Consider the following 16,882-nt stretch of genomic DNA (forward strand, 5'->3'; position numbering starts at 1 on the left):
TTTTGCTTATGCTAGTCCTTGGAGCACCCTCTCTTTTTTAATTCTAGTGTTCAGTGTCCAAAGATCCATCTACAACTTGAAGTGACTGGACAGAATGACCCTTAGGACATCATTCAGCCCTGAGATGCTATAGTTATATGAACTCACAATTTGCATTTTCTGTAATGCTTTTTCAGATTCTTCCTCTACCTGGAATTCTTCTCTGCTTTGAACTCCTGTAGTGTAGTGTACCACTCACATGACATGTATTTCTCTGTTTTTTAACTATCGTTCCACCCAACCTTCTTGAGAAGTAAATACTCTCCCATGAGTCACAGTGATGTGAAGGAGATGCCTATTCAGGAACCTATCTTTCCTTTTCTGGGAATCATAGCCCTCCTCAGGGATGTGCCCATATGTTCTTGTTCATTCTGCTCCACAAAAGTTGGGCCAATTACATTCTTACTCCCATGAATTTAAAATTAAGAGTTAAAGATTCTGCTGGGCACAGTGGCACACACCTGTAGTCCCAGCCACTCAGGAGACTGAGGTGGGAGAATCAACTTGAGCACTATGCCAATCAGGTGTCCACACTAAGTTCAGCATCAATATGGTGACCTCCCAGGAGCAGGGGAACCACTAGGTTGCCTAAGGCTGGTGAACCAGCTCAAGTCAGAAATGCAGCAGGTCAAAATTCTTGTGCTGATCAGCAGTGTGATCGCACCTGTGAATAGCCACTGCACGTGAACCTAGGCAACTTAGTGAGACCCCCATCTAAAAAAAAAAAAAGTTAAAAATCCTAAGGATCTTGGCTGTGGTCCTAGGACTTGTAACAGAACAAGTAAATGCTGGGGCTTAAAAGGCCATGTTGGGGTGGCTGTTTGGGGTTATAATGTGCTGATAAGCAAGGAGAAGCAAGAGTATAGAACAAACAGAGAGAAACAGGGAGGCTTTCCCTGACCGCCTTGTCTAAAATTTTAAATCTCAAACCTTTTCTCTCCCTCCCATTTTCTCAATCTTAGTCCATCTTTTTTCCCCCTTCTACTTCATATTACTTGTTTGCTTACTGTCTCCCTGTTCCATTTCCTTATTGCTATACAAAAATCCACCCCCAGAATCTAAGAGCTTTGAAACAATAATGATCATTAATTTTGATCACAATCTACAATTTTGGCAGGGATTACTCTGCTCCCTGATGTCTGGGGTCTCTGCTGGAGACGGAAACTCTTTAAATGCATTTTTCTCCACAAAGCCTTGGGCCACCTCACAACAATGGCCGTCTCAGAGTGCTCAGCCTTCTTACATGGCAGCTCAAATCTCCAAAATGGTTCCCAGAGACCCAGATGGAAGCTGCAAGACTTTCTCTGACCTACCCTCAGAAGTCCCTGGACGTCACTTCTGCCACAGTCTATTGGTCAAGGTAGTCATTAAGGCCAACCCAGATTAAAGGAGAGGGGAATTAGAGTCCACTTCTCATTGGGAGGAGAAGCAAAGATATAAAACATCTGAGTTGGCCGGGCGCGGTGGCTCACGCCTGTAATCCTAGCACTCTGGGAGGCCGAGGCGGGAGGATCGTTTGAGCTCAGGAGTTTGAGACCAGCCTGAGCAAGAGCAAGACCCTGTCTCTACTAAAAATAGAAAGAAATTATATGGACAGCTAAAAATATATATAGAAAAATTAGCCAGGCATGGTGGCGCATGCTTGTAGTCCCACCTACTCAGGAGTCTGAGGCAGTAAGTTTCCTTGAGCCCAGGAGTTTGAGGTTGCTGTGAGTGAGGCTGATGCTATGACACTCTAACTCGGGCAACAGAGTGAGACTTTGTCTCAAAAATAAATAAATAAAATAAAACATCTGAGTTTACTGTCTTAAAAAAATTGTGGATAGCTCCCATCTAAATAAAAAATGAAGGTTGAGGCCAAGTACAGTGGCTCAGGCTTGTAATCTCAGCGCTTTGGAAGGGTGAGGAGGGAGGATCATTTGAGGTTAGGAATTTGAGGACCAGCCTGAGCAACACAGCAACACTACTGCCTGTATGAAAAGTAGAAAAATTAGCCAGGCATGGCTGGGCGAACCAATAGGTCCAGCTACTTTGGAGGTAGAGGCAAGAGGATCACTTGAGTCCAATAGTTTGAGGTTGCAGTGAGCTATGATGATGCCACTGTACTCTAGCCCAGGCAACAGAGCGAGACCCTGTCTCCAAAAAAGAAAAAGAAAAAAAAAAAAAAAGTTGAACAACTTAAATAGAAAGTTCCAGATTGTGTGAATTGACTGTAAAACATTGCGATGTTTTTACAAGTTTTCTCAAGTGTTTTAAAACATTTTGTTTTAATAACAGTCAAGCTGAAAATCAAATAAAAAATGCAGCACCTTTTACAATAGCTTCAAAGAAAATTAAATATCTAGGAATATATTTAACAAAAGAGGTGAGAGACATATATAGGGAGAGCTATAAAACACTAAGAAAAGAAATTGTAGAAGATGTAAACAGATGGAAAAATCTACCTTGCTCATGGATTGGCAGAATCAATATTGTTAAAATGTCCATACTGCCCAAAGTGATCTACAGAATTAATTCAATACCTATCAAAGTACCATCATCATTCTTTACAGATCTAGAAAAAATAATTCTACACTTTGTATGGAACCAGAGAAGACCTCATATAGCCAAAGCAATCTTAAGCAAAAAGAACAAACTGGGAGGTATCAGTCTACCAGACTTCAAGCTTTACTACAAAGCTATAGTAACCAAAACAGCCTGGTACTGGCACAGGAACAGAGAGATAGACCCTTGGAACAGGACTGAGAACCCAGAAATGAAACCATCCGCATATTGTCATCTAATCTTTGACAAAGCAGACAAAAATGTACACTGGGGAACAGAATCTCTTTTCAATAAATGGTGCTGGGAAAACTGGATAACTACGTGCAGAAGATTCAAACTAGTTCTCCACCTCTCACCTCATACAAAAATCAATTCTAGGTGGATAACAGACTTAAACCTAAGGCATGAAACCTTAAGAATCCTAGAAGAAAATGTAGGGAAGACTCAGACATCAGCCTACGCAAAGAATTTATGAAGAAGACCCCCAAAGCAATCATAGCAGCAACAAAAATAAATAAATGGGACCTAATCAAATTAAAAAGCTTCTGCACAGCCAAGGAAACTCTCATTAGAGCGAATAGACAGCCTACAGAAAGGGAGAAAATATTTGCTCTCTACACATCTGATAAATGGCTGATAACAAGAATCTATCTAGTACTAAAAAAAATCAACAAGAAAAAATCAAACAACTCCATCAATAAATTGGCAAAGGACATGAACAGAAACTTTTCAAAAGAAGACAGAATAATGGCCAGCAACCATATAAGAAAATGCTCAACATCTCTAATCATTAGGGAAATGCAAATCAAAACCACAATGAGATATCACTTAACTTCAGTGAGAATGGCCTTTATCAAAAAGTCCCAAAACAACAAATGCTGGCGAGGATGAGGAGAGATAGGAACACTCTTACACTGCTGGTGGGACTGTAAATTAGTACAACCTCTGTGGAAAATAAATTTGGAGATAACTGAAAGCACTAAAAATTGTTCTGTTGATTTATCACTAAAGGAAAAAATAAATAAATGAAATAAAAATTGAAATACCATTTGATCCAGTGATGGCACTACTAGGCATCTACCCAAAGGAACAAAAGACATTCTATAATAAAGGCATCAGTACTCGAATGTTTATGGCAGCACAATTCACTATTGCAATGCTATGGAAACAACCCAAGTGCCCACCAATCCATGAGTGGATTAATAAAATATGGTATATGTATACTATGGAATACTACTCAATTACAAAAACGATGGTGATCTAGCACCTCTTATCCTGGAAAGAGCTTGAGCACATCCTCCGAAGTGGGGTACCACAAGAATGGAATAAGCACCACATGTACTCGCCATCAAATTGGCACTAACTGATCAACACTAAGGTGCTCACATGGTAGTAATAGTCATTGGGCATGGGGGGGGTAGGGGTGGGTAAACTCACAACTAATGGATGGGGTGAGCATTATATGGGGGAAGAGCATGCCTCTAATCCTGGGTGAGGCAAAGTCATAACTTATAACCAAAATGTTTGTATCCCCATAATATTCTGAAATAAAAATAAATAAAAATTTAAAAAACTAAAACGTTTTGTTTTCCAGTATTATACACATTGCACTGATTGGCAAAGTGAACCAAGCTCATACTTTCTCCTGGGTTCTTTTCTTCAAGGTTAGAATCTTGATTTTCTTTTTCCTTTAGGTTTTACCAAGTTTAAGATCTACCAAGGAAGATGCCATGGAAAAATTATTTTCTGTTAAGCTGGTTGGCAAAATCTTAGTACTGAATATTTAACTGAGGGGAAGATGGGAACCCTTACACTAAATCCTGTCCTGTGAAGATGAATTTGAGTTGGAAGGAAGAAAACGAAATGAGCTGAATAAAAACCCTTTGGTGAAAACAGTGAAAGATCGCATGGACCCTTTAATCACCTCCACGCACCGCCCACAACACACCCACAAGTCTAAAATAGATCTCAATGTTAATCCAGCATCTGGAAAAGAGTAAGACAAAAGTTCCAGGGGTATACCTACAGTAAACAAAAATATGCAGATAAAAACAGTAAAACAAACAAGGTAACAACCCCATTAAGAATCAAATATGATTCTCAAAGAAAGTACCCCAACCAAAACCAAAACAGAGTAAACCCAAAACATATTCTTAAAACATAATAACCAGGGGAAAGCACAAACACAACCACCACTATTTCAAATCCAACTTGAAACCTTGTTTCTGGGTAGAGATCAGAAAACGTCCACCCCCACCCACACCCATCCTCTTTTTCCATTGAAATGTCATGCAGTTAAACATTAGGGGAGGCTTTTCAATCTAGAAAATTGAGAGGAATCATCCCACCTCCTATTTTCAAGACCTTGGATATGAACCAAACCAAGTAATTTAGCACGCACAGTATGAGATAGACCAATCAGATCTAACCACAGTCTGAAGGACCTACAGAGAGACATGGGGACAGAAGAAGAGGCTACAATGGTTAGAATACACTATTAAGAGCAGAGGCTGAAATTTATAAGAACGTTCAACAGAAGTTAGGCTCTTCTGTCAATGTCTCCCTCCCATCGTATGCAGGAAATGAAAATTATCTCCCTTGGATCTAGATAGTTCACTCTGAATAAGAAAGGCTTAAGATGCTCACCTACCTTATCCTTGTCTCCAGTACAGCCTGAAAAAGCTATGGGACTTAAAAACAGCCTGGAGACAAGGGCTGAGGACTTTGGCATCACACAGAATTGGGTTTCAATCCTAGCCCTGCCACTTTCCTAGCTGTGTGACCTTAGGCAAGTTACTCAACTTCTCTGAGCCTGTTTCCTTAACTGTAAAATGGGGATAATAATACCCACTTCTCAGGATTATAGAAAGGATTAAATGAGCCTAGTGTATCAGTCACCCACTAAGAGCTCTAGTTGGCCCTCAGTATCTGTGGGTTCTGCATCCAGGGGTTGAACCACTGTGGATCAAAAATATTGGGTGGGGGGACCAATAAAAACAATACAGCGACATTAGGGGAGAACTCTCTATAGGAGGTAGGATTCGACCTCGGTTAGAGATGACCAAGACAATGAGCAGCTTAGACGGGCAGAGTTTGTTTTTCTCACCTACCCTGAACATCAGGGGTAGGGGTAGCGGTTTGGGGCTGGCGTGGCTGTTCCTGAGGTTATTCACGCGGGGCGGGGGGCTCCTCCTCTCCGTGCTCTGTCATGCCGGGTGTAAGCTCTCCGGGGCGGGACTGTGGCCTCAGGGTGCGGAGTTGGCTGCTACACCTCCAGGCGTCAGTCTGACTTCTAGGTGCAAAAAGGGGGTACAGGGGAAAGACTTTCTTCAAAAAGAGGCTTGGCCTTTTTATTCCCCTGGAGATGTCCTCCCTGGGGACCTGTGTCTAATTGGTCAGAACTGTGTCCTGTGGTCAGGAAATTGAGCTGGGCGTGTTGGTACTCTGGACAAAATCAGGGTCGGTTAGTAAGACAGGAGTGGTCGCTGGATCCCCTGCAGACACTGCAAGATGATTCTGGACCTGAGAGTCAAGCTGACCTGTGACCGACTGTAATAAAAAAAAAAAAAAAAAAAAGTGATTCTTTTACATCAGAAGTAAATAGGCTGAGCTGACTAGAGGCCACCTTGATGACAGCAGCTGAGGAAGTATTGGAGAAAGATAAACCGAGGGACAGGGGTGATGAATGGCTACCAGTGGCCAGATCACTACTGGATCAGACGCCACCACTTGCACATGTGTCTCGGTGGCGGTGAGATCAGGGGAGACTTGGACGTAAGGGACTTGGGATGGTGAAACATTATGACCGGACGAAAAGTTCCATGTCAGAATGGTGACCCCAAACATCACAGAGAATCTTTGTTTCCTCCTGGGATGTCACATGTTCGAAGGCGATCAGGCGGTTCTGTCCTTCCAGCATCACTGAAAGACCTTTCCAGATGGCTGGAGTCTTGCTTGGCCTCCCAAGGCCATTAGAGAAGACACAAGTCCCCTGGCTTTCACGGTCATGACACATCACGGATCGAGTGTGGTTCCGGATCCTGAGATATTTTCCATCTTCTCCTCATTGCTTAGATAAGAATCCGTGCCGGGTGTGCATCCAATGCCTAGGGGCCCAGACTCCTCTTTCGCCAGCCAGCCCAGTTCCACCACCCGGCCAGCTTGGGTCTCCGGCCCCCAGCTCCTGCTCGGCCACCAGCATGGAACCCCTCCGCCTGGCCTGACTGAACCCGGGCTCTGAAGGTCTCCTTTCCTTCCACCACGCATTCAACTTCCCCTGCCTTCTCTCCCCAGCTTTAAACACTAACCCGCCTGCTTTCCTCTCTTCCCGTCTCACTTGTGGCCCAGGCCCAAGGCACCCGCGTGAGCCTCCGGGGAAGCTGACACTCGCTCACGTCGCTGGCACCAACGCCTTTCCTATGACCCCAGGCGGACAACGAACCTCGCCAGGGGCAACACATACGATACGCAACCAGTCTCCCGAAAAACGAGTGAAGACACACGCGCAAAACCGTAAAAAAAAAATGTCCGCACCGCATACACACACACACACACACACACACACACACACACACACAGACAACTCTACTTTTTCGCAACAGTAAAGAATCAGGGGAGAGCGCGAACGCAGTCCCCCACTACCACAAATTATGCAGTCGAGTTTCCCACATTTGGGGAAATCGCAGGGGTCAGCACATCCGGAGTGCAATGGATAAGCCTCGCCCTGGGAAAACCACCTTCGTGATCATGGTATCTCCCCTGCCAGGTAAGTATGAGTTACCGATCCCGCCTCCGCACACACCCTCGCGCCCGCCCCACTCTCTACACACGGTCACTTCCCCCGCGCGGCCCCCGCACCCTCGCTTCCCCAGGCGCCCTCGCTCCACCCGCGCCGCTCAGGAAAACGGTCCCAGCACCGCTCGGATTTGGCCCACGCGGGGCGCCGGAGCCCAGGCTGGGCGAGACCGGCAGCCTCTGCGCGCCGTGTTCATCTACATACGCCACGCCCCGATGGGGGACGTGCCCCGCGCTCCGGTCCCTTCCCCACCCGGGAGACGGACCCAGAGAGAACCCGGAGAGATCTACTCTCGCGTTTGTAGTTAAAATGAACATTATTTTGTAGTTTGAAGTGTAGAGTTAGATTGAGCAGTCTGATTTTCTGTCTTTTTCTAACCTTTTCGCCACTGGGAAATCAGTCTCTTCGGCTAGCCCTAGTGTGTTTGTTTTCACTGATGCTGTCCTTGTGGTCTTGGGCAGGTTCGCTAGACCTCTAGGTTTCCCTAGGTGTGACGCATCGACTATGTTGTAGAGTGAAAATAAAGTAGAGTGAAAACGTGTATATGACGTGTGTCACCCTTTCTTTGTCTAAGGAAAAGGTGGAAATAAGAAAACATACATGGTCCTATAGTTATAACTATTCTGTAATAATGCTGTGTGTCTCGTAGGATTGAGCTAGTGAGTAAACGGATGTTGGGAGCCAAGGTTCCTCACTGTTGGAGAAAGGAGATACAAATGTGGAACAGGGGAGAGCAAGGAGGAACCATGTGGTGTTGGGTTGAAAATTGGAATCGAAGGTATTAAAGGTTTTACTGTGGGCTCACTCTTAATAGATACCGACATGTGTAGAAAGCATAGGTATTTCCTAGCTCTGTGGACCGAAGGGGCCCACAAGCAAAGACACCTTAGTAACAGCGAGCATACACCCACCCAGTGCCCCTGTCTTGGTTTCTAAATGCCATTTGCCACGAAAAAGCACCAGGGCTCTTCGGAGAGATAGCTGGTTTCAGGGAGTCAGGGAGGGTGCAAGATGAGCCTGGAACATCTTGTGCCAGAAAACAAGGAAATATTCAGAAAATTATAGGGACATGTCAAAAGGACACAGGAGCCAACTTGAAGAGGCTTTCATAGGCCCATTCTGAGAAAATCTGAATGTCAAAGTAAATGCAAACAGTTATGGATTATAAACAACTGAATAAAATAAGAACCACGAGTCCATATTCTTAATACCTGGGGAAGGAGGGAAAGTTCTTTCTTACACTAGAATGCCAAATGATGCATGTAGAATGAATGATGGCGTTAGAAAATCAACATTTGGGCCAGGGGCGGTGGCTCACGCCTGTAATCCTAGCACTCTGGGAGGCCGAGGTGGGTGGATTGTTTGAGCTCAGGAGTTCAAGACCAGCCTGAGCAAAAGTGAGACCCCGTCTATAGTAAAAATAGAAAGAAATTAGCTGGACAACTAAAAATATATATAGAAAACATTAGCCGGGCATGGTGGCGCGTGCCTGTAGTCCCAGCTACTCGGCAGGCTGAGGCAGTAGGTGTCACGGCCCGATTACAGAACGGGGGATGAATACATAAACATAAAGAAACAAACACAAAAACAGACACAGATACGCAAAGACAGTTCAAGACTGCAGCACTGTAATATGCCAGTCGTTTTATTTTTATACTCTCAGCCCGCAGCTACTTTCTGGTGAGTGACTTTCTTTGATGCCTTGATGTAACCTGTTCCATTCGTTAAGAGTGATTGCCCAAGGGAGGTGAATGTTTGCATCTCAACCTCCTGACCTCATCACTGTGTGCAGACAATGAGACGCCTTGGTTTGTTTGCAAGACCACAGGCCCTTGGCTATCAGTCATAGGGAACAGCTTATATGATCATCAGGCTGTGTGCAGACCTATCGATCATCAACAGACCGTGTGCAGGACCTGTTGATCTCTGGCCTCAAGAAGCACATCCAGTTTCGCTGACTCTGGGCAAAAACCAATTTCCTGCCAAGGGGCGAGGGGCTCCTACAGTAGGATCGCTTGAGCCCGGGAGTTTGAGGTTGCTGTGAGCTAGGCTGACGCCACGGCACTCTAGCCCAACACAGTGAGACTCTGTCTCAAAAAAAAAAAAAAAAAAAAAAAAAGAAAATCAACACTTGGTAATCATAAGGGTCATCAATGGATGCTAAAAAACGATTGTATCAGCGTTTGATGAGGAGCAGGATAGTTACATATCCTCAAATTATCTGCACACACACCTAACTTAATAATTACAGAGGGCAAATGTGGCGGACACCTCCAGCGTTAGACAGTTGCATTGCTGGCCCCATTACCCATGGGTTTCTGCAGTACCTTCCCATATCGACAGGGACTTGGTTATGTGACTTCCTTCGGCTAATGGAATGGTAGGAAATGTGATGTAAGTGGAAGATTGAAAAACACTTGCTCACTGGGGCTTGGTCTTTCTTGCGGTGCTGAAACCACCATAAGCAGCAGCCTGGGCCAGGCACTGTGGCTCACGCCTGTAATCCTTGCACTCTGGGAGGCTGGGGTGGGAAGATTGCTTGAGCTCAGGAATTCGAGACCAGCCTAAACAAGACTGAGACCCTGTCTCTACCAAAAATAGAACAATTATCGGGGCGTGGTGCTGGGCACCTCTACTCTCATCTACGTGGGAAGCTAAGGCAGGAGGATTGCTTGAGCCCAGGAGTTTGAGGTTGCAGTGAGCTATGATGACAACACTGCACACTGCACTACCTGGGGTGACACAGCGAGACTCTGTCTCAAAAAAAAAAAAAAAAAAGGAAAAAGAAAGAAGCAGCCTGGCTTCACCTACTGGAGGATAACATCACAGGAGTGAAGATGAGCCATGTCAGCTGAGGTCCCCTAGACTGACCAGGCCCCAACTGACCCACAAACTGGGTGCAGCTGGATGAGTGATCCCACCTGAAACCTGGAGAACTGCCTGCCTGAGCCCAGCCAGGATTGCTGATCCAAAGACTTGTGAGCAAATAAAGCAGTCGTTTTAAGTCACTAACTAAGCTTTGGAGCAATTTGTCTGTCACATAGCAGCTGATATACCACTTTAACCAAGTAATCAATGTTCACACCACCAATACGTGAACAAACTGACTTCATGTGCCTCCTCATTGACGCCCAAAAGAGGACACTGTATTAGTTTCTTAGGGCTGCCATAATAAAGTACTACAAAACTGGGTAGGTCTCTTAAAACAGCAGAAATTTCTTCACTCCCAGTTCTGGAGGCTAGAAATCTGAAAGCCAGGTGTCAGCAGGGCCATGCTCCCTCTGAGACTCTGGGTAGAATCCTTCCCTGCCTCTTCCTAGCTTTTGATGGTTGCCATCAATCCCTGGCTTGTAGCCACATCCGCTCCAATCGCTGCCTCTGTCATCACGTGATGTTCTGCTCCTGTGGCTCTGTCTTTATGTTGCATTTTCCTCTTCTCATAGAGTATCAGTCATACTGGATTAGGGCCCACTCTAACAACCTCATCTTAACTTGATTGTATCTGCAAAGATCCTACTTCCAAATAAGGTCACATTCATAGGTATTGGGGTGTAGGAGGACTTCAACGTACCTTTTGGAGGAATGCAAGCCATACCATAAGTACATACATACCAGAAACTGTCATTTATGTAATATTCATGCCAAAATGCATACCTGAATGTGATTTTGAGGAAACAGGACAAACCAAAAATTGAGGGACATTCTACAAAATAACGGGCCTGTTGTCTTCAAAATGCCTACATAATGAAATACAAAGGAGGACCAGGGAACCGTTTTCAGATTAAAGACATGATAACTGAATGCAACGCATAACTTTGAATTTTCCTTTGCTAGATAGGACATTATTGGGACAATTGGTGAAAAGGGAATAATGTCTGCCAGAGTAGACATTAATATTGAATCAATGTTAGTTTTCTGATTTTGATCATTGTACTGGCGGGGCGGGGAAGCGGGGAGGCGGATCGTGTAGGAAAATCCCTTGCTTTTAGAAAATACACACGGAGATGGGACACTCCTCCTGAAACAACCAACAATCAAAAAGGATGCTTTCTTTTATGTTTCCTGCCGTCTTTGTCTTTGACAAGCTAGAACCTCAGGGAGGCCTATCCTTGGCCCTCTCATCTCCAGACTTCCCTCCTGCCTTGTTTTGTGCTCCTTAGCACCCGCCACCCGCGAACTCCCAGCAGTTCAATCATTTCGTTCACACCTGGGGAGGAGGAGCCACACAACGGGCCGGCGACCTTTAACCTCCTCTAACCTCGAGAACAAAACCTCTCTGGACCTCTGAGAACAAAACTTCTCTCGTAGAGAAGAGGAAAAGACAAAAGTCCCGCCGGAAAAGACAAAAGTCCCGCCGGCCTGCAAGAGGCAACCTAAGCCCCTACGATGGAGACGTGGCATTTCCAGTCCTTTGATTTCCAGAGGCCCTTTAACCCCTCCCAGCCCCACGCATCTGCCCAGTGAGTGGACACGTTGCCTTGCTCACTCGGTTCCAGTTTTCCTTTCTCTGTTACTGGTTAGGTAACCACATAGTCTGAAAGGGAAAGGTCACGAATGGGGATTAAAACAATTTCATGTCAAATCGGTGACGAAACTCCTGGTATTAATATTTTACGTCTGATTGACACTCTTGCGCGTCATTTTTCCTGAAGGTGAGACCAAGCCCGAGTCCTGACCTGTCGCGGAGGGCTGGGCGGCGGGGCCGCGAGGTCTCCTCCTCTCGGGTCTCCCTTGCAGCTCCCGGCCCCGTAGCCGCGCGCACACCCCGCCCCCTGAGAGAGCTCCGCCTCCTGCTCCCCGACAGTCCCTGGTCCGTGGAAAAATTGTCTTCCATAAAACTTAGGAAGGGGTGAGGCGGCACAGCAGGAGGTTAGTGGTAGTTGAACCAGCAAAGCTTCATTTTTATTTACAGCCACAGCAGCTCCCCATCACTTGCTGCACCACCTGAGCTCCGCCCCCCACTCCCCCCATCCCAATGCCTGGCGAAATTGTCTCCTATGAAACTGGTCCCTGGTCCCAAAAAGGTTGGGGACCACTGATCTACATATTATATAATTATAGATTTCTGTGGTGAGATAAGTTTGTCTAAGTTTTCTGTAAATTACAGAAAAACAGAAGAGTCGTGAAGTCCTTTCCATAAATATGGAACTTTACCATAAATACCGAACTCCATAATTAAAAGCAAAGAAGCATTTAGACTCATCCATTAGAGGGACAGGAAAACAAGCAGAACATCTATCAACTGCAGAGAAAAACTCTGCCTACAGCAGTGCTAAATTCAGAATAATTGCAGAGTTAGGAACTATGGGAGTTAATGGAGATGGGGCCTCCCTATATCTCTCAGCCTGGTCTCAAACTCCTAGGCTCGAGCAGTCCTCTGGTCTCAGCCTTCTGAGTAGCCAGGACTATGTGTGGAAACCACTGCACCTGGCTGCATTACTTGTTTACAGGACAAGTGTCCTTTAAAACTAATCTCTTGTTTTTAAAAATTATTTTATAACCAGTTTTGTTTTGTTTTGTTTTGTTTGAGACAGAGTCTCACTGTATTGGGCTAGAGTGCTGTGGCGTCAGCCTAGCTCACAGCAACCTCAAACTCCCGGGCTCAAGTGATCCGACTGCCTCAGCCTGCCGAGTAGCTGGGACTACAGGCACGCGCCACCATGCCCGGCTAATGTTTTCTATATATATTTTTAGTTGTCCAGCTAATTTCTTTCTATTTTTACTATAGACGGGGTCTCACTTTTGCTCAGGCTGGTCTTGAACTCCTGAGCTCAAACAATCCACCCACCTCGGCCTCCCAGAGTGCTAGGATTACAGGCGTGAGCCACCGCCCCTGGCCCAAATGTTGATTTTCTAACGCCATCATTCATTCTACATGCATCATTTGGCATTCTAGTGTAAGAAAGAACTTTCCCTCCTTCCCCAGGTATTAAGAATATGGACTCGTGGTTCTTATTTTATTCAGTTGTTTATAATCCATAACTGTTTGCATTTACTTTGACATTCAGATTTTCTCAGAATGGGCCTATGAAAGCCTCTTCAAGTTGGCTCCTGTGTCCTTTTGACATGTCCCTATAATTTTCTGAATATTTCCTTGTTTTCTGGCACAAGATGTTCCAGGCTCATCTTGCACCCTCCCTGACTCCCTGAAACCAGCTATCTCTCCGAAGAGCCCTGGTGCTTTTTCGTGGCAAATGGCATTTAGAAACCAAGACAGGGGCACTGGGTGGGTGTATGCTCGCTGTTACTAAGGTGTCTTTGCTTGTGGGCCCCTTCGGTCCACAGAGCTAGGAAATACCTATGCTTTCTACACATGTCGGTATCTATTAAGAGTGAGCCCACAGTAAAACCTTTAATACCTTCGATTCCAATTTTCAACCCAACACCACATGGTTCCTCCTTGCTCTCCCCTGTTCCACATTTGTATCTCCTTTCTCCAACAGTGAGGAACCTTGGCTCCCAACATCCGTTTACTCACTAGCTCAATCCTACGAGACACACAGCATTATTACAGAATAGTTATAACTATAGGACCATGTATGTTTTCTTATTTCCACCTTTTCCTTAGACAAAGAAAGGGTGACACACGTCATATACACGTTTTCACTCTACTTTATTTTCACTCTACAACATAGTCGATGCGTCACACCTAGGGAAACCTAGAGGTCTAGCGAACCTGCCCAAGACCACAAGGACAGCATCAGTGAAAACAAACACACTAGGGCTAGCCGAAGAGACTGATTTCCCAGTGGCGAAAAGGTTAGAAAAAGACAGAAAATCAGACTGCTCAATCTAACTCTACACTTCAAACTACAAAATAATGTTCATTTTAACTACAAACGCGAGAGTAGATCTCTCCGGGTTCTCTCTGGGTCCGTCTCCCGGGTGGGGAAGGGACCGGAGCGCGGGGCACGTCCCCCATCGGGGCGTGGCGTATGTAGATGAACACGGCGCGCAGAGGCTGCCGGTCTCGCCCAGCCTGGGCTCCGGCGCCCCGCGTGGGCCAAATCCGAGCGGTGCTGGGACCGTTTTCCTGAGCGGCGCGGGTGGAGCGAGGGCGCCTGGGGAAGCGAGGGTGCGGGGGCCGCGCGGGGGAAGTGACCGTGTGTAGAGAGTGGGGCGGGCGCGAGGGTGTGTGCGGAGGCGGGATCGGTAACTCATACTTACCTGGCAGGGGAGATACCATGATCACGAAGGTGGTTTTCCCAGGGCGAGGCTTATCCATTGCACTCCGGATGTGCTGACCCCTGCGATTTCCCCAAATGTGGGAAACTCGACTGCATAATTTGTGGTAGTGGGGGACTGCGTTCGCGCTCTCCCCTGATTCTTTACTGTTGCGAAAAAGTAGAGTTGTCTCTGTGTGTGTGTGTGTGTGTGTGTGTGTGTGTGTGTGTGTGTATGCGGTGCGGACATTTTTTTTTTACGGTTTTGCGCGTGTGTCTTCACTCGTTTTTCGGGAGACTGGTTGCGTATCGTATGTGTTGCCCCTGGCGAGGTTCGTTGTCCGCCTGGGGTCATAGGAAAGGCGTTGGTGCCAGCGACGTGAGCGAGTGTCAGCTTCCCCGGAGGCTCACGCGGGTGCCTTGGGCCTGGGCCACAAGTGAGACGGGAAGAGAGGAAAGCAGGCGGGTTAGTGTTTAAAGCTGGGGAGAGAAGGCAGGGGAAGTTGAATGCGTGGTGGAAGGAAAGGAGACCTTCAGAGCCCGGGTTCAGTCAGGCCAGGCGGAGGGGTTCCATGCTGGTGGCCGAGCAGGAGCTGGGGGCCGGAGACCCAAGCTGGCCGGGTGGTGGAACTGGGCTGGCTGGCGAAAGAGGAGTCTGGGCCCCTAGGCATTGGATGCACACCCGGCACGGATTCTTATCTAAGCAATGAGGAGAAGATGGAAAATATCTCAGGATCCGGAACCACACTCGATCCGTGATGTGTCATGACCGTGAAAGCCAGGGGACTTGTGTCTTCTCTAATGGCCTTGGGAGGCCAAGCAAGACTCCAGCCATCTGGAAAGGTCTTTCAGTGATGCTGGAAGGACAGAACCGCCTGATCGCCTTCGAACATGTGACATCCCAGGAGGAAACAAAGATTCTCTGTGATGTTTGGGGTCACCATTCTGACATGGAACTTTTCGTCCGGTCATAATGTTTCACCATCCCAAGTCCCTTACGTCCAAGTCTCCCCTGATCTCACCGCCACCGAGACACATGTGCAAGTGGTGGCGTCTGATCCAGTAGTGATCTGGCCACTGGTAGCCATTCATCACCCCTGTCCCTCGGTTTATCTTTCTCCAATACTTCCTCAGCTGCTGTCATCAAGGTGGCCTCTAGTCAGCTCAGCCTATTTACTTCTGATGTAAAAGAATCACTTTTTTTTTTTTTTTTTTTTATTACAGTCGGTCACAGGTCAGCTTGACTCTCAGGTCCAGAATCATCTTGCAGTGTCTGCAGGGGATCCAGCGACCACTCCTGTCTTACTAACCGACCCTGATTTTGTCCAGAGTACCAACACGCCCAGCTCAATTTCCTGACCACAGGACACAGTTCTGACCAATTAGACACAGGTCCCCAGGGAGGACATCTCCAGGGGAATAAAAAGGCCAAGCCTCTTTTTGAAGAAAGTCTTTCCCCTGTACCCCCTTTTTGCACCTAGAAGTCAGACTGACGCCTGGAGGTGTAGCAGCCAACTCCGCACCCTGAGGCCACAGTCCCGCCCCGGAGAGCTTACACCCGGCATGACAGAGCACGGAGAGGAGGAGCCCCCCGCCCCGCGTGAATAACCTCAGGAACAGCCACGCCAGCCCCAAACCGCTACCCCTACCCCTGATGTTCAGGGTAGGTGAGAAAAACAAACTCTGCCCGTCTAAGCTGCTCATTGTCTTGGTCATCTCTAACCGAGGTCGAATCCTACCTCCTATAGAGAGTTCTCCCCTAATGTCGCTGTATTGTTTTTATTGGTCCCCCCACCCAATATTTTTGATCCACAGTGGTTCAACCCCTGGATGCAGAACCCACAGATACTGAGGGCCAACTAGAGCTCTTAGTGGGTGACTGATACACTAGGCTCATTTAATCCTTTCTATAATCCTGAGAAGTGGGTATTATTATCCCCATTTTACAGTTAAGGAAACAGGCTCAGAGAAGTTGAGTAACTTGCCTAAGGTCACACAGCTAGGAAAGTGGCAGGGCTAGGATTGAAACCCAATTCTGTGTGATGCCAAAGTCCTCAGCCCTTGTCTCCAGGCTGTTTTTAAGTCCCATAGCTTTTTCAGGCTGTACTGGAGACAAGGATAAGGTAGGTGAGCATCTTAAGCCTTTCTTATTCAGAGTGAACTATCTAGATCCAAGGGAGATAATTTTCATTTCCTGCATACGATGGGAGGGAGACATTGACAGAAGAGCCTAACTTCTGTTGAACGTTCTTATAAATTTCAGCCTCTGCTCTTAATAGTGTATTCTAACCATTGTAGCCTCTTCTTCTGTCCCCATGTCTCTCTGTAGGTCCTTCAGACT

The 16,882-nt window shown here is 46.5% G+C and overlaps 2 non-coding genes across 2 annotated transcripts; one reads left to right on the top strand and one right to left on the bottom strand.

Annotated features, from left to right (window-relative positions):
• Positions 1 to 7,192: 7,192 nt before the first annotated feature.
• Positions 7,193 to 7,356, bottom strand: LOC138380940 (U1 spliceosomal RNA). The gene has a single exon (XR_011232917.1). It is a non-coding gene; the product is annotated as a U1 spliceosomal RNA (small nuclear RNA).
• Positions 7,357 to 14,537: 7,181 nt separating this feature from the next.
• LOC138380941 (U1 spliceosomal RNA) lies at positions 14,538 to 14,701 on the top strand. Its single transcript, XR_011232918.1, has one exon. It is a non-coding gene; the product is annotated as a U1 spliceosomal RNA (small nuclear RNA).
• The last annotated feature ends 2,181 nt before the right edge of the window (positions 14,702 to 16,882 follow it).

The sequence above is a fragment of the Eulemur rufifrons genome, chromosome 2 (assembly GCF_041146395.1).
Source record: "Eulemur rufifrons isolate Redbay chromosome 2, OSU_ERuf_1, whole genome shotgun sequence".
In the NCBI taxonomy this organism is placed as follows: domain Eukaryota; kingdom Metazoa; phylum Chordata; class Mammalia; order Primates; family Lemuridae; genus Eulemur; species Eulemur rufifrons.